This window comes from Protopterus annectens, chromosome 14.part0 (assembly GCF_019279795.1).
Source record: "Protopterus annectens isolate FY-2018-M chromosome 14.part0, PAN1.0, whole genome shotgun sequence".
Classification (NCBI taxonomy): Eukaryota; Metazoa; Chordata; order Ceratodontiformes; family Protopteridae; genus Protopterus; species Protopterus annectens.
In genome coordinates this window covers 947,759,364-947,785,187 of record NC_056748.1, presented here as the reverse complement: position 1 = coordinate 947,785,187, position 25,824 = coordinate 947,759,364, and positions in this window count along the sequence as shown.

Sequence of the window (25,824 nt, the reverse complement as noted above, 5' to 3'; positions counted from 1 at the left end):
TATTGGATATATCCATTAGGAATCACAACCACCACTTATTAGGCAAGTAAAAATCCATAAAACAATAAAAATATTGAGTTAGAATTAACCTAATTTGGTATACCAGCCAGTGCAACAGTGTTGATAGATCAAATATCAATCTGGTGAGGGTGACAAACTGCAATATTAATATTGACAGGGATATAGTGTCCAGTCATATATATATATATAGATATATATATATATATATATATATATATATATATATATATATATATATATATACAAACTTGAGGCATGCAGTATAGTCCAAATGGCCGGATCACACCACCAAAATATAGGAAAATGTCAGCCCCTTTTAGAACATATTATAGGGTTGGTTCGAAACCAGTGTTAAAAATAAAACACAAAAAAGAATAACCATAATAGACAATATCAGCCCCTGTGACCTGCCATTAATTCTACAGTGCTGAGTCCATAATAATAAACAAATGTTGTAAAAGTTTGTAAATATGATACCAATAACCCCTATAAAGTCTACAGTGCTGAGTACCAATGGAAAAAAAAATTTATCCATATCAAAGTATATTCATCATATGGTCAATATCATCCCTTGTAAAATACAGTGCTGAGTCTCTCTCTCTCTCTCTATATATATATATATATATATATATATATATATATATATATTATATATATATATATATATATATATATATATATATATATATATATATATATATATATATATATATATATATATATATATATATATATATATATATATATATATATATATATATATATATATATGCAATGATTTGAGGGCATGATACAAGCTTTTTATTTATATCAGTCAATATAAATGTTTTGTTAACGGTCTCACAACAATTGATGTTTCAGTGGTCCCTCATAAAATGGAGTGGGCATTCATATTGTAATTGTACAGCTCACCAGCCATGATAGAACTACCTTAATTTTTGGACCTTTAGGGATGAGAGGTACATCTTTCATCTATGGTGTTATGAATATTCTATCATATATAGGTACTTTGACATGCATGAATGGGCGTTCCTTCGTTGAAGGTTGTGCGTTAGGCCCGGCAAGCCAGTACGTAAAAATCTACTGCCAATCATTAGCGGACCGGAGTTCCACTGTGGCGACCCCTAACCGGGAAAAGCCGAAAGACACAAACAAATATAGGTACTTTTGATTGTTCCTCTGGATTCAGTTTATAGTGTGAGTAATAATGCATTCTATATTTGACTTGGTTTAAAATAATAATGGGTCCCTTTAGTGCTGGTGTATACACGTATACACCATTGTACAAACATCTTTAGGCATGTTACAGTTTTCCTATCTCTACAACTTAATAGTTATATTCCTTTTATTATTCACACTACAGCTTTTTGACAAGCAAAAGATATTTATGGGTGCAGTTAATGCAACAGATTGTTGATTTATTTGTTTTTGTTTGAGTATTTAGTGGACATTTGTATTAATAACTGGGGCGGCGATATCTTCCATTTTTTTGGGTCTCAGATATATATCATTTGTTATATATATGGATTCAGCACTACCTTTTACAGGGGCTGATATTGACCATATGATGAATATACTTTGATCTGGATAAAAATTTTTTTTTCATTGGGACTCAGCACTGTAGACTTTATAGGGGTTATTGGTATCATATTTACAAACTTTTACAACATTTGCTTATTAGTATGGGCTCAGCACTATAGAATTCATGGTGGGTCACAGGGGCTGATATTGTCCATTATGGTTATTCTTTTTTGTGTTTTACTTTTAATACTGTTTTCGAACCAACCCTATAATATGTTCTAACAGGGGTTGACATTGTCCAATATGTTGGTGGTGTGATCCGGCCATTTGGACTATACTGCATGCCTCTAGTTTTTTATATACATATATATATATATAATATATATATATATATATATATATATATATATATATATATATATATATATATTATATATATATATTTCTTTATATGTTTTTTTTGCCAAATTCTGGTGGTTTGGGGATGCATATGGAAAATAACTGACTGGACACTATATCCCTGTCAATATTAATATTGCAGTTTGTCACCCTCACCAGATTGATATTTGATCTATCAACACTGTTGCATTGGCTTGTATACCAAATTAGGTTAATTCTAACTCAATATTTTTATTGTTTTGTGGATTTTTTGCTTGCTAAAAAGTGGTGGCTGTGATTCCTAATGGATATATCAAATATATTGAGGAGGCTTTCCTCCGATCGTGATGACCTAGCCATTTTTGATATGGGTTCATATAATCAGTCTGGGAATGATACTGTGTTATTACCATTGGATGATAGCTGTGAAACACTATTTTCCAAACTCAATAAGAATATGAGGTCACTTTGTAGCAATGTTTGGCATCTTAAGCTGTTCAAAGCATATATTGCTAAGGGCATTATGCCCAGGGGCTCAAGAGTTTGGATACAGCCTCTAGTCAATAATTTGGATGATACCCTTATGAAACAATGGATGGAGGCCCAACATAAGGCATCCATGAATTTTGTTGAAATTCTTGCTGGACACTATGAAAGAACAATTGATAGTGATATAGAGAATATTACCAAGATGTGTGAGAATGTCAGGGCTTTTGAGGGCCAGCCAGTATATAATTCTTGCCTAAAAAACTTGAATCTTGAGGAACAGCTGAAGGATAAGAAGAAAAATAAATTTCTTTGAGACATGGCTGATTATGACGGGGGGACCCCTTCATTAAGGAAAAGGATAAACATGTCAGTTTTTCACAACCCTATAGGAATGTTTATAAGAGAAAATGTCCCAGATCAATACTTAAGAAGGCCTCAAAGTCTAGTTATGACACCTCTGGGGAGGGCTCATCTTTGGCTTTTGAGCCGGATACATCCTGTTCCACAGGCTCTCCAGTATCAAGGAGAATCAATTCCAGTGGCCCTTTAGATCTGCACAAAGGCGAGGGGGTGCAGGAAACATAGATCAGGTTTGACAATATGGAGGGGTTGTTAAAGATGTTTTTACGGAAACAATAAGTCAAAATGTTTTGAACATTTCATTCTGTTCTCTTTCACCTTTGGAGATTGGTATCTTGAATAAAGTAATGTCTTTTATACCTGTTTTTATTTTGTGTCTTAAGACAGATTCATGAATGATGTTACAGCATTTTGCAGAAACCTTAACTTAAAGTTATTCTTTCAGAGAAGATATACTTCTGATTTTCGGGAAGAACTTAGATATCATAGGTCCATGTTTATGCCACAGATGCACCGCAATGTCCTCATATTTCAAAATTCCATTCTGAAGGATTTGCATTTTTACACCAGGGAGACTGGGGCTAGATCTAGTAATATTTCTAAGACCGACATGGAAGCAATTTCCAAACTAGCTAATAATCATCAACTGGTCATATCGATGGCGGATAAGGGAGGGGCGGTGGTCGTCCAAGATATAACACAATACAACATTGTAGCTGTAGCACTTAGGCAGCTTTCTGATGGTCAATACTATTTACATTTAACACTTAATCCCACCCCGTTTTCAAAAAACAGATTGATGAATTCTTATCCCTAGTCAAGGAGGACGGCATTATTACAGATATCATCATGCATCAACTCATGTTACCTGATCCTTGTAACCAATATATCTATTTTCTTCCCAAAATTCACAGGGACCTTCAGAACCCCCCTGGTATGCCCATTGTTTCTGGGAGGGGTTCTTTAACAGAACCGCTGTCCCAATTTTTAACTAAACACCTGAAGCCATTACTCAAATGGGTACATGCCCGTTTACGGGACACGACAGAATTTCTTCAGGCCATCTCTGAAATGCAGCTTGAGCCAGGTTGGTTACTTTGTACTTTGGATGTTACAGCATTATATACTAACACCCCCCACTGGGCTGGGATTGATGCTTTGGAATATTGGCTGTATAAATCTGAGTTATACCAAGCCCGCTTCAATACATTTCTTATTTGTCTTGCAGAGCATATTCTTACTAAGAATGTTTTCTTTTATCATGACAGATGTTACCTCCAGATTCAGGGTACGTCTATGGGGGCTTCATTTGCCCCAATTTATGCCGATTTATTCATGGCTTATATTGAGGGGCAACTAATTTATAATAGCTCACACAATCTGTTTCTGGAAAAGACTGACATCTGGAAAAGATATTTGGAAGATTGCTGGATGGTATGGATATCGGATGTGGAGTGTTTGCTTGACTTTATCAGCTACCTTAATGAGAACAAATGAGGGATACACTTTATGGTAAACTATAACATGGATTGGATTACTTTCCTGGATGTTTTGGTGACCAGGGATCATGACAATACCCTAGCATCTGAGGTTTACCGGATGTTCCCAGAATATAACTTCCTTCTCCATGCCACCAGCTATCATCCTCCACATATCTGCAAAAATATTCCGAAGTCTCAATTCATAAGAGTTAAACATATATGGTTGGACAATAGTAGTTATCAGCATTTCAGAGATTACCTTACTATGAGATTCAAGAACAGGGGGTATAAGGCGCGATTTGTTATTCAGGCCAAGAACAGGGTGGAAAATATTGACAGAGACAGTCTTCTTCAGTATAAAGATAAGATAGATGACAGACAATCTATCATATGTTTTGTTACCACATATGGCAGGAACACTGGAGCCCTTATGGACAGTGTCCAGCACCATTGGAACATCCTATTGGCAGATAAACTCACGGAACTCATGGATAATAGATGCCATTTTTGTTTTAGGAAAGGCAAAAATTTGGGCTTCTATTTTAATCATTGCAAACATGGGTCTTACTAAAAGAAGGAATCTGTTCAAACTACACTTCTTGGGGATCAAGTTGTTGGTTGTTTCCCCTGCGGTCATTGTACTTATTGTTTTAGGGTCATGAAGACCAAGTCCTTCAGTAGCAAAAATACTAGCCAGATCTATAACATTTCATTTTTTGCCAATTGCCAAACAGATTGGGTGATATATCTAGCTACATGCAATTGTTCAGCCTTCTGTATTGGACAGACATCCCGACTTGTCAGATTTAGGATTTCTGAGCACTTCTGTGATATTAAACATCAAAAAATTGCCAGTGCTCTATACAAACATACCACAATACATAAAAATGCTGTATTTAATTTTACCATTACTGATCGGATCTTGGGTATGAGATCCAATAAGACAGGCTGGCACCAAATATTAAATAGGAAAGAGAAAAATAGATTATTAAGCTGGGGGGCTTGTTTGCTCCTGGACTAAATGAGCACCTTTAATCAGTCACATGTTTATGCTGTTATAGTTTTGACTATATAAGGAGTTTGATGTATACAAGATTTTTACACTGATGAAGGCTATGTGATTTATCAAGCCGAAACTGGTTTGTTCTCCTATATTTTAATATATGCTTCTTAACAATATATATTAAATACTGTTTATTTGCCACAGTCTGATAGTTTCCTCATTTTGACTTTGTATCACATGTGATGGCACCACAGGTGTTGCAGGTGTCCATTGAGGAATATGCACTGTCAGCATGTATGTGCCTATTGGACAGATGGACACCCTCTGTAGGCCACTGCAGTCACTATTGGACAGATGGACACTCTCTGTAGGCCACTGCAGCCACTATCGGTCACCAATATGCAGTGTACTACACACACATATTGGCTGTTGCCTCAGCACTGAGGTTGCTAACTGTGATTGCTTGGCCGTGATGTCACATGTATGGGTTTGCACCGCAGCCATTTCACATCTGTTACACACACACACACACACACACACACACACACACACACACACACATGTCATATCTGGGAGTTGAACCCCTACCTACCTAGTTTAGTACACTACAGCACTATGCAGTTATAGTACATACCACAGAGATTACTGGAGTACCCCTTCCCCAAAGTTGGATTTCACATTGGATGACACCAGCAAGACTGCCAAAGTAGGCCATTGGACATGTACTGAGTGTGACTAGCCTAAAATGCATTTCTCCTCACACAGACATTGGAACACACACAAAACATCCACAACCAACATGCGTGGGTATAGAACCCCTAACAGAGGCCTATATCACATTACAGCATGGAGCTGTTGTAGGACACACCACAGGGATTACTGGAGACATCCTTCTCCAAAGGTGTATTTCACATTGGATGACATCAGCAGGACTGCCACAGTAGGCTATTGGATATGTACTGAGTGTGACTAGCCTAAAATGCATTGCTCCCCACACAGACAGTGGAACACGCACAAAACATACACAACTGACATGCATGGGTGTAGAACCCCTAACAGAGATTGATATCACACTACAGCAGTATGCAGTTACAGGATGTGCTGCAGAGATTACTGGGCTACAGCTTCCCAGAGGTGTATTTCTAGGTGGATGACATCAGCAGCCTTGCCAAAGATGAGCATTTGAATTGTAGGGAGTGTGACTACCCTAAAAAGCATTGTTCTCTACAAAGACAGACAGACACACACATAAACACCATGTTTGGGAATTGAACTCCTACCTAGCTATTTTATCACACTACGGCGGTACGCAGTTATGGGATGCACCGCAGCAATTATTGGGATACAACTTTTCCAGGGATGTATTTCTAGGTGGATGACATCAGTAGCCTTACCAAAGTCGAGCATTTCAATTGTAGGGAGTGTGACCACCCTAAAAAGCATTGCTCTCTACACAGACAGGGTCAGACAGACACACACACACTTGCCATGTCTGGGAGTAGAATAGCTACCTACCTAATTTATCACACTATAGCAGTACATAGTTACAGGATACGCTATGGAGATTATGGGGCTACATCCTTCCAAGAGGTATAATTCTAGGTGGATGACATCAGCAGCTTTGCCAAAGTAGAGCATACAAATTGTATGGAGTGTGACTACCCTAAAAGCATTGCTCTCTACACAGACAGAGTCAGACAAACACACACACAAACTTGCCATGTCTGGGAGTAGAACAGCTACCTACCTAATTTATCACATTACAGCAAGTAGACAGTTACACAATGTGGTACGGAGATTACTGGGCTGCATCCTTCCCAGAGGTGTATTTCTAGGTGGATGATATCAGCAGCTTTACCAAAGTAGAGCATTGCAATTGTAGGGAGTGTGACCACCCTAAAAAGCATTGCTCTCTACTGAGACAGGCACACACACAGTTGCCAAGGCTGGGGTTAGAACACCTACCTAACTAGTTTATCACACTACAGCAATACGCAGTTATGGGATGTGCCACAGAGATTACTGGGATACACCTTTTCCAGGGATGTATTTCTAGGTGGATGACATCAGCAGTCTTACCAAAGTAGAGCATTGCAATTGTAGGGAGTGTGACCACCCTAAAAACCATTGCTCTCTACTCAGACAGACACACACGCATACACACACACACACACACACACACACACACACACACACACACACACACACACACACACACACGCAGTTGTCAAAGCTGGGGTTAGAACTCGAACCTAACTAGTTTGTCACACTACAGCAGCATGCAGTTATGGGACGTGTCACAGGGATTACTATGATACAACTCTCCCAGAGGTGTATTTCACAGTAGATGACCTCAGCAGGCTTGTTATAGTGGGGCTATGGGGAGGGCAGTGTGTGTACATGGGCCATAACCCATTCATCTAGGGGTTGACAAGCCACATGCGGGTACAACCTGGGTCATATTCCACAGGTACATGTATACAGCTGCTAAACAACTACCTCCTCGAACAGTCATGTTGCACAGCTGGCACGAGCACCACATACTGTGTAACACTGACAGATACCAGTGGCTAGTATCTGCAGTGTGTGACATCAGACCCTCATGTGGTTGTGGCCCTTTGGCTGTGTGCTGGGTGGGAGAGCCCTGAATGGCTCCTTGTCAAAGTCACCCTCTTCCACACATCTATGTATGTCTACGTTTGGCTTATTATAGTGTATTGCCCTTACATATATGCCTGTATTTCTATCCACTGTGTGTGCAAAGCATGTGTGGTGCATACTGAGGAGTGTCTGCACTAACATCTGCGGCTGCCAGATATGTGTGGTCCACTGGTGTTTGCAGACATAGCCTTCATGTGTTTAAGTGTGTGGGCATGTCCAGTATGGCCGTCTATATTGAATGTGTGGATCGGGCCCAGGTAGTTTGTACTGCAGTGCTGACCTTTGTGTTGTACACCTACAGGTAGCATGCTGTCTCTGCAGGGTATCCGTCGATCATTTAGCATGGACTGTTACTACATTTCTGCATAGGATGGGGGGGCACACTTGACTATTTCTACATTGCTACACAGGATTGGGGGGGGCACACCTGACTGTTACTATATTTCTACATAGGATGGGGGGGCACACCTGACTATTTCTACACAGGATTGGGGGGGCACACCCGACTGTTACTATATTTCTACATAGGATGGGGGGCACACTTGACTATTTCTACATTTCTACACAGGACAGGGGGCACACCTGGCTGTTACTATATTTCTATGTTGGATAGCGGGGAACACCTGACTATTTCTACATTTCTACACAGGATTGGGGGGCACACCTGACTGTTACTATATTTCTACTTAGGATGGGGAGGGCACACCTGACTATTTCTATGTTTCTACGCAGGATTGGGGCAGCACACCTGACTGTTACTATAGTTCTACATAGGCTAGGGGGGCACACCTGACACTTGTACACATTTGCTGGGACTGTACTGGTATGTCGAGTACTCCTTGTCAGTCTGCAGTCTTACCGATCATGCTGGCTAGAGGCATACCAGTGTAGTACAGATCTTAGCTTTTAATTACCTACATATTAGTTTCTGACTTCCTAGCCTTCAGAACTGACATCCCACTGTCTGACCTGCCATAATCTGTCTGTGTAGGCCTGGGGGGGTTTACCCATAGGCCTCATTCAGAGGCCATAGCACAGCCTTTGTTTGTGTTTGTCTATACCTGTCCTGCTGGCTATGACTGTTATTGGGTATGTGATCCCCCACCGACTGGCATGTGTGAGTCACTTACCTTGTGGGTGTCCCAGTATTGAGGGTAGTGCTGCAGGGCTGCCTATGTCGGATGCACGTAGTACACTTCCTACATATGGTTAGGCACGGGTAGTGTAATGTTTGGCATCCCTTTTACTGTATGTGAGGGTTGGAGAGGGGTGTTATTCCTTGGGTCCCTCCCTTGTCAGTGTATGTGCTATGTGTTGCCTCTTTGCCAAGGCCAGGGCATACTGGACATTCCTCCTTCTGCCTACTGGGGCAGGCTCAGGTTGTTCCTCCTCTGAGTCACTCTGTGCCTGTGCAGGCCTTGGCAATGGTGGGGGGCTGTGTAGCCCTGCCCCATGCTGTTCCTGCTGCAGCTGTTTCCACAGGATCATATTGTGTAGCATGGCACATACAAGGACAATTTGGGTACATGTAGCTGGTGAGTACTGCAAGGCTCCACCGGATGTGTCCAGGCACCGGAACTGTGACTTGAGCATCCCAAACATATGCTCTGTTATGATTCTTGTTTGTGCATGTGTCTCATTATGGAGTTCTTGTTCGGGTGTGTGTGCATTTCTTACGGGTGTCATCAGCCACGGCTCCAGTGCGTATCCAGCATCCCCCACTAGGTGACTATGTGGGATGTCCCCATTGGCAACTCTCTGGTACAGCTGCGTCAGATGCCAGATGTGGGAATCATGATAGCTTCCAGGGCAGCCAGCACACATGTTCATTATTATGTCCTGGGCATCACACATGACCTGGCAGTTGATGGAGGGGAAGCCCTTGCGGTTGATGTAGACCCTACACCGCTCACTGGGTGGTGCTTTGATGCATATATGCATGCAGTCTATTGCACCCACTACCTCAAGGTATTCTGCTATTTGGTGGAAGAGGCGCATATTGCTGGCCAACGCCTCACGGGTGTTGGGGAAATATACATGCTCACTGACATGTGCTGACATGGCATCCAGGAACTGGTGGAGTACCCTGGATGCTGATGCCTGTGAAATCCCCATCATATCCCCAATTGGCCTTTGGAAGGTACCTATAGCTAGTATTCTTAGGCCTACACATACCTTGGTATCCACTGGGATGGGTTCCCCTCTGTTAGTTCTGTGTGTCAGGTGTGGCCGACACAGCTCAAAAATTTACTGTAGGAGGTTCCTGTCCACCCTATAGTACTCCACTATCTCCAGCTCATGTAGCCCCTGGTAGGTTACCCTGGGTCTGTATACTCTTCTCCGTCTCCTCACTGTGGGTTGGTCAGCAGCATTCACATCCTCACCACCCTCAGCCTCTTCCACAAGTTGTATGATAGCTATTGCAGCCCCTATCATTTTGCTGATGTGAGTGTTAAAAGTTCCCCACTTGTTTACACCAGTGGTGTATAGTGTGGGAAAAGCAGAGGGGAAGGTGTTTGCTTAGTTTATAGTAGTGTTCTGGGCTGGGCTGGTCTGCTGCCTATGTAATTGACTGGTTCTGATACACTTCAGCTGCCAGCTAAGCTAGTTCTCCTTGATTACCTTCCTACTGCTGTTTTCCCTTTCCATTGCCTTCCTGTTTAAGCCCAGAGGCGCGCCGCGCAAACAGAATGCTCAAATGTGCACACTGCTGCTATTTCCAGGTTTAACCTCTTTTTTCTTCCTGTAAAGCCCAGTGCACAGTGCGCACACCTGCTTAGGCTTTGTAAAGAGTGCTAAGCAGGTTTATACATACCACCTGGCTTAGCTGTGCTAAGCTAGGAGCAAAACCAAGCCACAGGGCTCCAATCCGCTTACAGTATGCCTGACACCCCCCCATGATGTCACCTAACTCCTAGGCTTGCATCAGGCTCTTCCTACTCTTACACTGTTGGGACCTGACTCACATGCTGGGGAAAAATGGGATTCACTATCCTTCCCCTCATTTGCATAGGACTGCTTGCTAATGCATAGTTACATGTCTCCCCCCGCCCTTATCAATCACTACTCACTGGCCAGATTGTCTTCTGCCTGCCAGTGACTTGCATGGAAGAATACTGATTTTAGTTAGAATGCTTATTTTAGGTTTATTTTATTATACCCCCCCCCCCTGGATCCCATCTGCGTGCCACTGCCCTACCCTTAAACAGCAGAGATCGGCTAAAAAAATAAATAAAAGTTGATTTTTTTATTATCTGTTTTGTTTGCAATGCCAATGGCTTATACTTGGCCACTGGCATGCTTACTACATGATATGCAGTCTTTATTTGGAGCTGTCATAGCTCCGTTTTGGATTTTGCAGAAATGTACTTGGTTACTAACCGAGTACATTTCTACAGATTGCACTAGTCTTGCACAAACTGTTGCAAGCTTTCTGGATTGCAAAATCACCTCATTTGCATGGATTTCAGCTGCAAATGGGGTGATTTGCATACCAGGGCTTAGTCCATGCATGATTAGTGCAGGAGCTCTCATGCACACCCCTACAGGCTGTTCCTGGATTGCACAGCAGACATATTGCCTGCTTGAGCTCCTGCACCAATCTTGCACGCCGTGCAAGCTTTCGAGAATCCGGGCGTTTGTCTAAACACTCATTCTGATCTACTTTTGCATGATTTTTTTATATCATTGTATTGCAAGTATCATGATTCCACCATATTTGTACGTTGTCTATTCATATGTATCATATAAATGTTTATTTGACCACTGTTGTATGCAAAAACAATCATTCCTTGGGATTCATGAAGCTTGCGCCAGGTGCAGGCGTAGCATCGGCATTCTAACACCAAATATGGCTGCCGAGCAATTCAGGTACAAGCTGTTTCCACGTGCAGTACCTGCGTACACTACTCCCGCACAACTCCCAGGCCCTGTATGCTAATTACCCCATGTGCAGCAGTGTAACATGCAAATGAAGGTATGTAGCGATTCAGGAAGTGGTGCAGGCATAGTGTAAGCATGCAGAAATGTAAACCGTAGAAAACGGTTTACATTTTTGCAAACATAAAATCGGAGCCATGACAGCTGACCAAACACATGTATTATATCGTTAATATATGCCAATGGCTAAATATATAGCCACTGGCATAAAAAAAATGTACAAAATATAAAATTAACATTTAATATATATAGCCACACTAACATGACGTGGAAGCACAGAGCAGCGATGCGCAAAGGGGATCGCAAGGAATATAAAAAAATATAGAATAAAACCGCAATGAAACACATATTACGATTTCCCCATAATAGTCAATGGCAGGCATGCTACACCATACTATGACGCAAGGGTTGCTAAGGGGCCGGGACAGTGTTATGCGCAGTAGCTAGGAATTAGTAGGCAATGCCATGCAAATGAGAGGAGTAATAGTGAATTGCAGATTCCCCACTGGTGTAAGGATGCACCTCACAGCGTAGCATTATAACACTGAGGTGTGCCCTTGAGATAAAGATGACATCAAGTGTCTCCATTGCTGTAAGCACATTGGAGCATTGCTAAACCGGTTTGCCCCTAGCTAGGCAAAGCTGCAGTATAGGGGGGGTGTTGAATTGGCCATAGCTATGCTTAGCTGAGAGTACACAATGTAACTGAGTATGCATGTGAACTGAGATGAAAAAGTGTGTAAACCTGGTGAATGGGTATGCGCGGCATGCACTGCAGCTGAAACAGGAAGGATATAGGAAAGAAATAAGGAAATGGTGCAGCAGTGAAATTGGAGTACAAATGACTAATTAACACCTAGGAGCCTACAGTGGGCCATTGACAACAGCTAACAAGGCTGCAAGCAGCTACCTGCAGAACAGGAAAGGGGAGGGGCTGTACTGCAAAGAAAACAGTAAAGTGTCAAAGCAGAACAAAGCCGATTTGCAGTATATCAGCTACAAGGCACATTTTGCCATGACTGGATAGGGAAAGTACAGAACAAGAAAGACGGCAGGTGGATGCATTACTGATAATGGGAGGGGATCCAGGTTTAAAAGTGAATTAAAGGGCAACAGATTAATCAAGGCAGGCAAGTAGATGCCCATAGTAAAGGCCCCACACTTGCAGTACTCATTGCAAAACCCATAATTAAGACACCCTGCAGCTGGAATAGCTCATACACACCCACTGACATCAGCAGCATCCATAGCACAATACTGTAAAGTGTGAAAGCACCTCACACACATTTGTGTATTCCCATACACTCTGCACCAGTGGTGTATACAGACGGGGAACTTTTAGTATGTACATGTTAGGGGCTGCCATAGCTTTGATCCACCAGCATGTGTTGGACACTGAAGGTGGTGTGGAGGATGATGCACACGACCACCTCAGGCACCAGAGGAGGAGGAGAGTGTTCAGACCCAGGGTAACCTACCATGTGCTACATGATCTGGAGATAGTAGAGCATTACAGGGTAGACGGGGACATCCTAAAGCAACTTGTAGAGCTGTGACGGCCACGCCTCAGAGCCAGAACAAACAGAGGGGAACCCATCCCAGTGGATATGAAGGTATGTGTAAGCCTGAGAATACTAGCTACATGTACCTTTCAAAGACCAACTGGGGATATCATGGGGATCTCACAGGCATCAGCATCCAGGGTACTACACCAGTTCCTGGATGCCATGTTACCACATGCCAATGAGCACATATACTTCCCCCGAACGCAGGAGGAGTTGGCCAGCAATATGTGTCTCTTCCACCATGTGGCAGAATACCCAGAGGTACTGGGTGCAATAGACTGCATGCACATACACATCAAGTCACCACCTGGTGAGCAGGGTTGGTGCTACATAAACCGCAAGGGATACCGTTCCATCAACTGCCAAGTCATGTGCAATACCCAGGGCATTACCATGGATGTGTGTGCTGTCAGCCCTGGAAGCTGTCACAACTCCCATATCTGGCATGCCTCACAGCTGTATCAGTTATTTGCCAGGGGGGACATCCCAAATGGCCACCTGGTGGGGGATGCTGGCTATGCACATGAACCCTGGATGATGACTCCTATCAAAAATAAACACACACCCATGCAGGAACGCCATAATGAGGCACATGCACAAACCAGAATCATCATAGAGCATGTGTTTGAGATGCTGAAATCACGGTTCCGTTGCCTGGACATATCTGGTGGAGCCTTGCAGTACTCTCCAGGTACATGTGCCCACATCTTCATAGTGTGTGCCATGCTACACAATATGGTCCTGTGGAAACAGCTGCAGCAGGGACAGAATGGTGAAGGCCCTCGCAGCCCACCACCATTGCCAAGGGCCCCACAGGCACAGAGGTACTCAGACCATAAATACACTGAGCCAGCCCCAGTAGGCAGATGGAGGCATGCCCAGTATACCCATGCCTTGGCAACGAGGGAACAAATAGCACACACACTGACAGTGTAGGCACCTAGGGACTGACACCTTTCTCCACCTGCACACACAGTAAAAATAGATGGCACACACACAAGACTACCTGTAAATTCTCATGTATAGGCAGTCTATTGTGTGCATCCAACATAGGCAGTCCTCAACTACTGCACACAGAACTGCCATTGGCACAAGGCAAGTCAACACCTGAACAGTAAATTAAGCTATCAGCATATGCAGATACTGCATGTATAGATTCATAGGTAGGTACTTGGCCAACTGCCAGAGGCCATTCATAAGCCCAGCCAAAATGTGTCAGCTTTTGCCACCACATTGATTCATTAACTGTCCCTCTGTGGAGCAAAATCAATGGCTGGATCCCTGGGGTGCATCTACTGTTCCCCATCCACTCTTCAAGGTTTCTCTTGTAGAGTGTTAGTGAGGGGTTCTGTATAATGTATTTAGGAATGTTGTTCCAAAGTATGGGGAGTGTCTGTGACAGGGAATCTGTCCTTCCAGCATCTTCCAGTTAATGTTGTGGCAAGGTTCAGCTCACTACAGTGTGTGGCTCACTGTGACATGGATTCCCATAGGTGGAGCATATCCATCAAGCCTGAGTTCGACATGGCTGTGTTGGCCAGCGGAGATCATCTCTGGGTAAACAAGATGCCACTGAGTAAATCAGGAGTTTATTCAGTCTGGCTGCATAGGCCATATGTTGGAGGCCAGTATTCCCCTTGGCAAGGTACATTCGTGGACCTCCCAGCTGTTGAAAGTGTCTTCTGAGGTACATCCCACATGGGTTATTATGCCCTATGATGGGACTGATGAGTGAGGAGTAAAGGGGCACTATAACCCCAGTATGTCTAGATGTGAATCCTTTAGTAATCAGATGGCCTACATAGAAGGATGTCCTAACTGCTATGGAGATATGATTGCCAAAGGGGAGATCACTATCTACCTTAGTCCCCAGATACCCCATTACCTCGTCTGTATTAAAGTGGCTGTCACTTATGTGTTAATATGTGGGTGCTTAATATTCCACAATGGAATGACCATGCAGTTAGTGGCACTTAGCTGGAGGCTGTGACGTTGACACCCTGTGACATTCTCTGTGATGCCCCTTGAGGGATGTCTGTGTCAGCTGGACTATCAATCATGGCTCCAAGTTCACAGTCATTGCCAAACATGGTCTGCCGTAGTCCAACTGTGTTTGCCTGTACCTCTGAGACATATATGCCAACAGTAGGGCTCCCAGGACTGAGTCCTGTGGGACACCAGTCATGACTGGTCAAGAGTTGGACCTGGAGACCACTAGTCGTACCATGTGGGTTCTGTGTGTAAGCCCATTGGCAACCCAACCTGTGATGTATGGGTGTATGTACAGGCTGGTGTGTTTATCAATAATACCTGAGTGGTGCATGGTGTCAAAAGCCTTGCCGAGGTCCAGGTAGTATGTGTGAACCACCTCCCCCATCATCTAATGTCTTGGTAACTGTATGTAAGATATCAAACAGGTTCAATAGGCATGAACTGCACTCAACCAAGCTGACCTAGGTTGGGTCACGTGTTCGGAGGTTACCAATGTCTTTGTTAATGAGTGCCATGAGGATGCGAACCATACCATTGCAGACTAGGCTAGTCAGGCGTATGGGGTGGTAGTTACCATGTTCAGTTGTGATTCCACCTTGATGGAGTGGAATAACCGTTGCCACACACCATTGTATGGGTATGTAGCCTGTGGAGAGGCTGAGGTTGGAAAGCTTAATTAGGTGGGGGGTCAAGTTGTCTTGTGCAGTTTGCAAGATGCAGTCTGGGACAACATCTGCCTCCACTGTCGCTGTGTTCTGCTGTAAGAGAGGGCCATTTCCACCTGTGTGTCTCTCATGTGTGGGATACTGTACCTTTTGGGTAGTGTTGTGGGCCCTTTAGGAGGTGAAGTATGCAATGAATGTATCTGCAAGGATGTTGGTGATATCGGTAGGGTCAGCATATTTTGTGTTATGTTTCTCCGGCACAGTGCAAATCTGTGTGTCACCACTTAGATCCTTGACATAGCCAAAGAAGGCTTTGTGATTATCTTTCCAATCCTTGCGTATTCTTCTGCTGATGTTAGCCTTGGATGATGTCATGAGGGACCTACGTATCATACTAATAGTGGTCACGGATGTCTGCCCTTTGTGGGATTTGCTGTTTGTCTGGAACACTGTCCTACTTCTGTAGTATAGCCTGTTTATTGCAGAGGTCCACCAGACTGGTGTCCTTGTCTAGGAGGAGTGAGTCTTGGTTTACCAGTGATGGCACGATCCATACATCCGTGTAGGTGCTTATAGACTGCATTTGTAAATCTGCCTGTATCTTGAACAGTGTTTACCCTTAGCATGGGGGCTGTGAAACCTCCCACCACTGTCACTAGTAGAGTAAATTTAGCTGTAGGAAAGATATACACTGTGGTATCCATGGGTTGGGGAGATGCTTGGGTGTGGAAACAGTGAATAGTGCATGGTCAGATCTAACCAGTGACCGGTTAACCTCCTCTGTGGTGCACCTGTTGCCCATGTTGGTGATGACCACTTCTAATAGTTTCCACCCATCGTTAGGGAGGTTACCAACTGATACAGGGCATATGAAGTGATAAATTCCAGGAAGCGTTGGGCCTGGAAGTGAGTACTGAAGTAAGTTTCCCAGATAATGGTATGGTGGTTAACATCAACCAATGCCAGGGTGTGAGTTAGGACTGTCATGTTCTCCACTGTCTCCAGGTAGGTGGAGTGGTGGTCCTGGGTCATCGAGGGTGATCCATAGCAGGCCACAGTTTACATTGCAGTTGTGGCTGATGTTAGCTGCACATGGATGATCTCAGAGGTATCATGCTGCCCCACTAACCTGGATGTGTAGGTATCCCTGATGAATATGGATACAGCCCCTCCATGTCTGTATCAGTCCATGTTCGGTGGCTGAAATGTGTGGTATGGGTTGTAGTCTGGTAGTGCTGGTGTGCTCTCAGGAGCCTTAAGACAGATCTCAGTTACTGCACAGATGTTGATGTTGCTGTGAATGCATGCATGTTGTGATCACAACCCCTGGTGTCGAGTAGCATAACCCTCATTGAATCCGCTATTGTGCCATTTACAGAGCTGGTATTCACCTTAGAGACTCTCCTAAATAAGGCACCATGGGGGCGCCAATAGCCTTGGCCAATATTCCAAAGCCTAAGGCTGACACATAGGCCGGTATGGTATCGTTGCATGCATGTTCCCCATCTGTGCTTGTTTTTCATCTCTCCTGTAGGTAACCTACTGGTAAACAATAGAAAGCCTTAAACTTATGCAAGTCTTCTAGCTTCCAAGATAGGCTTTAGGAGTGACTAAGTATCAGTGTTCTGTATGTTCTTGCTGTACTTAACTGTTTTCTGACTACATGGTGATTTCTCACTGTATATTGTGATCTGAAGGTCTGTTTATTCACATATTATGACTGCAATGGCCTGCACTTTAGAGGTTCACAGATAGCCTACTACCTATCTGCCCAAGGGCAATTAGAAGCATAGCTACATTCTGTTGGCTTTCTTTGCACCATTGATGAAGTAACTGAGCCTCTGTCAAGCATAGCCAATGAAGCAATTCCAGGCAGAGTTGCCGGAAGCTGTTGAAGACTGAGGTTGTGCAGGGTGATAGGGGCACTTAGTGATCTAAAGAGGGCATGTTAATGTGACAATTCAACACCATTCAATTCCCCCAACAGGTCTCGCAGCTATCAAACTGGACAGGCTCCCCCACACCCTGGCTGTATGGTTCTGGGACACATGATCCCAGGGGTGTATATTGTTACCCATTCACACAACAAGGTTTCCCTTGTGTGTCAGTGAGGGGCTATGCTTAATATAGTTAGGAATGTAATGTATTGTCCCACAGTACATTTGTTATATGTTGTTATTTCAAGAGTACGTGAAGCTCAGTGAGTTTAGGGGCCTTCGCCCTTTGCTTAGCCTAGCTTACACATAGAAATCATCTAAATAGGAAATAGGCGGAAGCAAAGTTAATGTCAACAGTGTAATGGTTACAGCATCTGCATAGTGTCTGTGTATTCAAGGTTCCAATCCTGATAAAGGCAGGGATGTTTATCATGTTGAAAAGTATACGGTAACCACAGCTTGCATATATAGGTAGTAATCGTCTGCATAATAAACATTTGAAACACCCATATAAACCCATGTCTGCTGGAGAGTACAGTCAACAGAGAACGTAATGTTATGTCAGCACATAGTGAGATGTTACTTCACTGACATGTACATATCCTGAGTAGTTAGCGGATGTGGCCATGTTTGTTTAACTGTGTTTAACCACTGCTATAATGTCACACAAACACTTTTAAACATGCTTACAACTGCTTAAATGAGCCTTATTCTGGAGTAAAAAACATTTGTAAAGCATCGCAGGTGTTGAACCCTGGACCATGCACACTGTAGTCATGGGACTTATCACTAAGCAATCTGAGGTGTATACATGTTTCACGGTCTTGAGACTACACCTTATACCATATACATTTCACTGTAATGATCACAAATGGGACAGTCACTTTGTGTACATATGTACAGTACATTGTAATGTACTGTAGTTTGTGAACCAACACATTCCAGTCTACATATGTACTACTGGTACAAATTAATATGATATATATATATATATATATATATATATATATATATATATATATATATATATATAAATGTCAGTCATACCTCCCAACTGTCCTGAATTACTCAGATTTTACCGAGTTTCGGGGTCCAAAAATGGGGTGCCATGATTCCCGAGTGGCACCCCTTCATTTCCGATTTTTTTCCTTTGTTTTTTTAATTCATTTTTTTTTGCGCTTTTGCTGATGTCATCGCGCACTCGATGGCGTCAGCTCTGTCAGGGCTACCAGCCTGTTGGAATTGAGCTTGCACATGTACGTATGCTCAAATCAAATGCATTTGCGAGTGGGAACTGCTTGTTTGTGTTACTCGCGCCTGGATTATAGTAGCTCCTGCCTGCTTTTCTCACTCTTTGGTTTATTTTCTCTCGCTCAGAAGTTCCTGGCTTAGTCTGCAATGGATATATTCATTCTCGCTCGCTTGTTGGATTTATAATCTCCTGGGGAGTCCTGGCTCAGCTGCAAGTAAGTGAGGACAGTGTGAACAACCGGCCTGCCTGTAAACAACAGAGAATAATGCAAGTAAGGAGAGGTGTTTATATTCTCTCTCACTCTGAATCTCCTGGCTTAGCCTGCAATGGATATATTCATTCTTGCTCGCTCATTGGATTTATTTCTTGTTTTCCCCACTGTAGTGTACTCTTAGAATTGGTATATCTGAGTTGCAAGGGTTGGGAAGGTGTGCTGGGAAAAAAAAACACTATTTTTTGTATTTTTGCAGCTTTAGATGAAACATTCCATTGGTGTAAAGTTGTCAAAGGAATTTTAGTTGATGTAAGAGACCTTCAACATTTTCCATCCATCATTCTAACATCAAGACACTGTACCATGTATTATTTTTTTCTTTTCTTTCAGTGGATATGTGTATGTATGTCTGTATGTGTGTTTGCTGTAGAGAAATTCACATATCTTTTCGCCCTGCAGTCCATCATAGGTTGCTCGTTTTTTCTTCAGGACTAAAACTGCTATCATTTTATCACCAGGTCACCAGATACCCTCTGATGCATGCATGTTTTATAGCTGATCTTTCATTTCTGCTTGTGATATATATATATATATATATATATATATATATATATATATATATATATATATATATATATTTTTTTTTTTTTTTTTTACTTTGTAAAAGTGTTTTACCAGGGCTGTCATCATGGTGTGTTGAGGTTTATTTGGGATAGAGGAGTGACTTACGTTCACATGGAGGGCGGTAGATTTGTTCAAAACTGTAATGTAGGTAACTGGAAACTGCATAACATTTAATTTGGTTTTCATTTAATTGGACATTTTATTGTACTACTTAGGATAGCTGTAGAGAGTATTTCACCACCATGCTGTACCAAAATGAAAGAAAAGTAGATAACATTTTGTCCATTTTTGTTGAACTGTGTTCTTTGTGGTGTCATTATTATCTGTGAAGGCTATGGTATCCTTGTGTGTGTGTGTGTGTGTGTGTGTGTGTGTGTGTGTGTGTGTGTGTGTGTGTGTGTGTGTGTGTGTGTGTGTGTGTGTGTACATTTTGCTACAGAGTCACTCCATGGCATTGTCAGGGTACTGCATAGCAGGTAGAGGTAGTTAGTGGTGAAAGTGTTTCTTTTCTTTATGGAGGCATGAGGGCAGCTGACGGCAATATGAATGAAAATAATGTTACCCATCAATGTATGTAGTCTATAAGTTGGGTTTGTCATGAAGTCACAATTCAAATAAAAGAATGACACAATTGTAGCTTTGCCCAGGTTGTTTGTACTAAGAGGTTGAGACCTGTGGTGAGAAGTGAGAAATTAATTCACTAAATGATAGCCATTAAGTTTAAGTCTTCCTATTTTTCAGAAGGCTGATGATTTGGCATAGTGGTATGTTTTTCTAACTGTAGTGCATGGGGTCCTGGGTTCAAAACTTGCCAGTGAAATGCATGGTGGTAATACAACATTTTATTCTAGCAACTTTACAAATTTATACAAGCAATGCTTAAAATGTGTCCCTGGTTTATGAGCTTTTGTCGTCCCCCCCAAAAAATGAAATTGAAAATAAGTGTGAGATGCTGTGCAAGATGCCTATGGCTTACACAACTATCATTCTATTTATAGTGTGGGTGTAGAGGTAGACTTTTATGATGGAAATGTTCTGAATTTGGCAGTTTTGTCATTATTGTTTCATTGCCTACAGTACAGCCTACTGGAAAAATGTTCAAACAATAAATTTAAAATGCGCTCTAACAAGTGTGTTGTATTATACAAAGAATATAATTTAAAACAAGTGTGTTGTATTATCAGGGAGGTGTAACATAGAAAAGAACACATGTATGTTTCTTGTTTTGTGTGCAAGGGGCCAATGATTTGAAAACATCCCAAAGGTAATCTTTATCCACCACTGGCCAGATGCATTTTCTTTAGACGTGGTATGGGTTTCAATGCTGTTTCAATGAATGTGAGTTTCAAGGGAAGAGAAGTTTTGATGCCAAGCCTACTTTCATTGTGAGACAGTATTGCTTTGTTTATCAGATATCTATTAGTGTTTCTGCATTGTTCTGCTGTAAAATGTAAAAATAAAATCCAAATAATCATTGTAGAAGTAAAGCAGTATGCATGCATACATTAGTGTTTATGGTAAATAGGGCGAAATAGCCAGGTAATGAGACATTGGAATAGCTGCAGGGGGACTCTGGTGTGGTGCCATATTTTGGTTGTTTGTTCTTCAGTTTGCGACTTTGCGTTTGAAAGTTGGAATCCCACAATTCTATTGGAGTGGGTGGGGTTATGTAATTATGTATGCAAATTAGATGTTAATCAGTGTACAGATTTGTACCTATTTTCCATGAGCCTTGTCCAGATTTTTGATGATTCCAGGTTGAGAGGTATGATGTTAGTGATGTCTGCACACACACACACACACACACACACACACACACACACACACACACATATATATATATATATATATATATATATATATATATATATATATATATATAGATATATAGATATTATACAGTTACATCAATAGCCATATATATAAACATCTATGAACACACTTTGTGACACAGAAGCACTCCAAAGGAATTGGAGTGGACACAAAACACATGCAGCTCTGGTATTATAACAATTAGTATTAACCTAATTCACCATAGAAGGAGTGGTTGTTGTGTATGTGAAGATTGGGGTGGGGGGGTGAATGATGGGTAATGCAATCATGCACCAAGGAGAGCCTGGGTCGGATGTCCAATAAGTGAACTGGAGGGGCATACATGGAGTATGGGGACAATATAAAAAGGACACAAAACAAGAACCTTTCTCATTTATAATACACCATGTTATGTCACATTGCAACACCTAATTTCACAAACATATGAACATTAATGTGTATCAGACATATGTACACCAATTGACTGTCACATTTGTTTTCAGTAGTTAAGAATGCCTGCAGTAAAATGTATATTCTAAACACCATAACATTTGTACATATCGGAGATGCCTTAGTGGTAAAGTCAGTGACTGTGGTGTTCATGGTCCTGGGTTCAAGGTCTGCAAAGGCTGTTAAGTTATTTTGAGGGCCAGAATAAGGGCTGTTGGATGCAGTTGGATTAAAGCACTCTTAAGCAGTTGTAAGTGGGTTTCCACTGGTTTGCGTGATGGTAAGCAGCGCTGAAACACAGTAAACGGAGAAGCGCTTCACAGGTTTAACCTCTGCTTAACGTCGAGCAGACCACGGGCAAACCTGCATACAACTGCGTAAATATGCGTTATTCACACTTTCCCTACCAGTGCCTACTGTAAGAGGTAAAATAATAACACCTTCCAGGATTAGAACCCGCAACCATGTACTTCATCCTCAGAGTAGCCTAACACTAAGATACCTGGGATGTACCTATCCCAGTTCTGTATGCAGACAGGTTAAAACACAAAAGGGAGGAATGTGTTGAAATAGGACAACCCACTATGAACCCAATTAAAGGTGTATGCTCATATATATATATATATATATATATATATATATATATATATATATATATATATCTAGACGCATAGAGGCATGTCGATATATACAGGTCTACATATATATGTAGACATATAGATAGGTTAAAAAACATCTACACATCTATGGAGGTACAGATAAATGTATGCAATAATATATATATATATATCTATATATATATATATATATATATATATATATATATATATATATATACACACACATACATACATGTCTGTAGACAGCATCCAAAGTGTTCATATCTGAGTATAACATGGACCATAGCAATCACACATTCCACCCCCCCCCAAACAATATGAACATAACATATGAAGAGTATATGCCAATACACTATTCCAAATATGTTCTGTGGACACAGTCACCAAGACAACTGCGATGACTGCAAATATCCATGACAGAAATGCACAGACAGCTTTTATTTTGCAAAACTTTATTACATTTCGATGTATTGCCAAAAGGATTCAAGGACTAACAGTACATGCATGCTATACAGGAAGCATTTAACAGTGCCTTAATGAATCAGCCTGCAATTACCAATTAGTCCGCTAAGAGACAGGTGTTCACATAGGGAAAAAACACCCACACGCATATAGACATTGTATAAAAGGGGTTCTTACACACCTGCATGTGTTATGTACACCTACCAACATCTACCCCACAACCAAAATAATGACATCAATACATACTGTCATACCATAACCAATTATTCAACTACTGTACAACATCTGCTGAATCCTTAACATACCTGGACACAGACACACTAACATGGCCCTAAGTGAAATAGTTGATGTTATACAATTGAACAGCTGCTGATGTAACAGGATTTGTATGAACTAATCTCGTTTCAGAGGGTTGAAAGGTTTGTACACCAGGAAGTGTTACCGAGTACTGATTATCAGCACAGTATGATTCACAGTAACACCAAACTAAATATGTCTGGTAAGCACACTGTAAGCCCCCTAACATTATATGCATAGCTATGCAGCCTTGAGCTGGTCAAACAACCTGGTCACACTGAAACATATGCAGAAGTATTAGGTGCAGACAAACCCTTCACAAGTAGCAATGTTCAGAAATATAACAGCAGTACTCACATTTAGACCAAATCCTCTAGGCATTACACACAATATATTACTGTTTGTCTCCATACAGCTGTTGCAATAGATTCCAAACAACACTTCCACACTGTCTTCCTCACAAGTAAGGCAAAGGATTAACGCCCAAGTGGAGTACTCAATTATACTCCACTGTAGCCATGGTATTGGCTAAGGCAGTAGCAGTGCAGCTGATGTGCATGTAATTAGCTTCTTATGAACACCAATTGGTTATTGGGATAGCACATGTTACTGATTTATAACTATAAAAGGTTGCCTTGTCACACATTCAAACCATCTGTATCTTCCTGTAGGACAGTACAAAACACTGAAAGATGAACCGAAAACGAGTATTATACTAGTCAATAACACCTCCAATTACTAAGAAGGTATGTATAACATGTAGTATGTCTGTGTATGTAGTACCTGTTCAGTATGAATTGCAGTGTAATCAATGCATATAGTGTAAATAGCTATCTTGTAGTGATGTATTGTTGAGCAGTAGTAATGCTTGTAGTATTCTGTGTGTGTACTGCTGTAGGTCACAAGGAAAACTCCACATACACCACAAGGGATGATATGGGCTTGGAACCCACCAATTCACTTCCAGCCACTGTCAGTGTCAGGATTGGTTCAACAAGTATGTGCTATAACAGGGGATAGTATATGTCGATATGTTGTAACAGTTGACATATGTATGGGTGTATAAGTAAGATGAACATGTTAAAGCTGGGCTTACTGTGCAAATATGGTGTGCATTGTGGAATATTGTGGCAATAACTGTGTAATGTACAGTATTTTAGGCAGATCTGTATTCCATTCTACATAGCAGTTCTGTTATGTTATGCAAACATTAGTTATGTCTATTGGCAATTACAATACTCAATAATAGGATACATATCATTTGTATACATCTGAAAGTTTAGCAGCATGATAGCAAAGATAATTGGAAGAGCTAGGTAACTATCCATGCGCATAACTCGTGTAATATACATGTCTCTAGTATTGTTTCCAAGCAATAACAGCTATGCATGTGTACATGTTATGCAAATGTGTAGTGACCATTGTTATAGGGCTGGACCTCTCTAGTATTGTTTTCAAGCAATAACAGCTGTGCATGTGTACATGTTGTGCAAATGTGTAGTGACCCTTGTTACAGGGCCAGGCCTCTCTAGTATAATTTGCAAGCAATAACAGCTGTGCATGTGTACATGTTATGCAAATGTGTAGTGACCCTTGTTACAGGGCTGGGCCAAATGGCTATGTGCACACCTACATAGAGTGGATATTGAGAGTAGAGACACACTGGTTGAACTACCAGGTTTGTGATGCCCAACCTCTCATTGCCAACCTAACAGCCGCTTGCATATACTGTATGTAAAGTAGTGCACAGTACTGGTAATGCAACAGGTTTCATATCATCTTTAACTCCAGTGTAACATCTGCAGTAGGAGTGTAAGATGCAGGAGACAGCTGCCCATGTGTAATAGCTGCTTCATAGGTGATGGCTTACACTATCTGATTATATCCTGATCATGTTGATAGTGGCATCAGAGTCTATTGATACATGACTCCATTTGGAGAGTGGGTGTCTGTGCCCAACAGAGCTCATGGTCCTGCTGGATATGTGAGTATATACCCAGAGAAGGAAACAGACCTGTAGACACTTGCATCATCTGTAATCAACTAACAGGATGTGATGTGCTCCTCAGAGGAGGATTGCT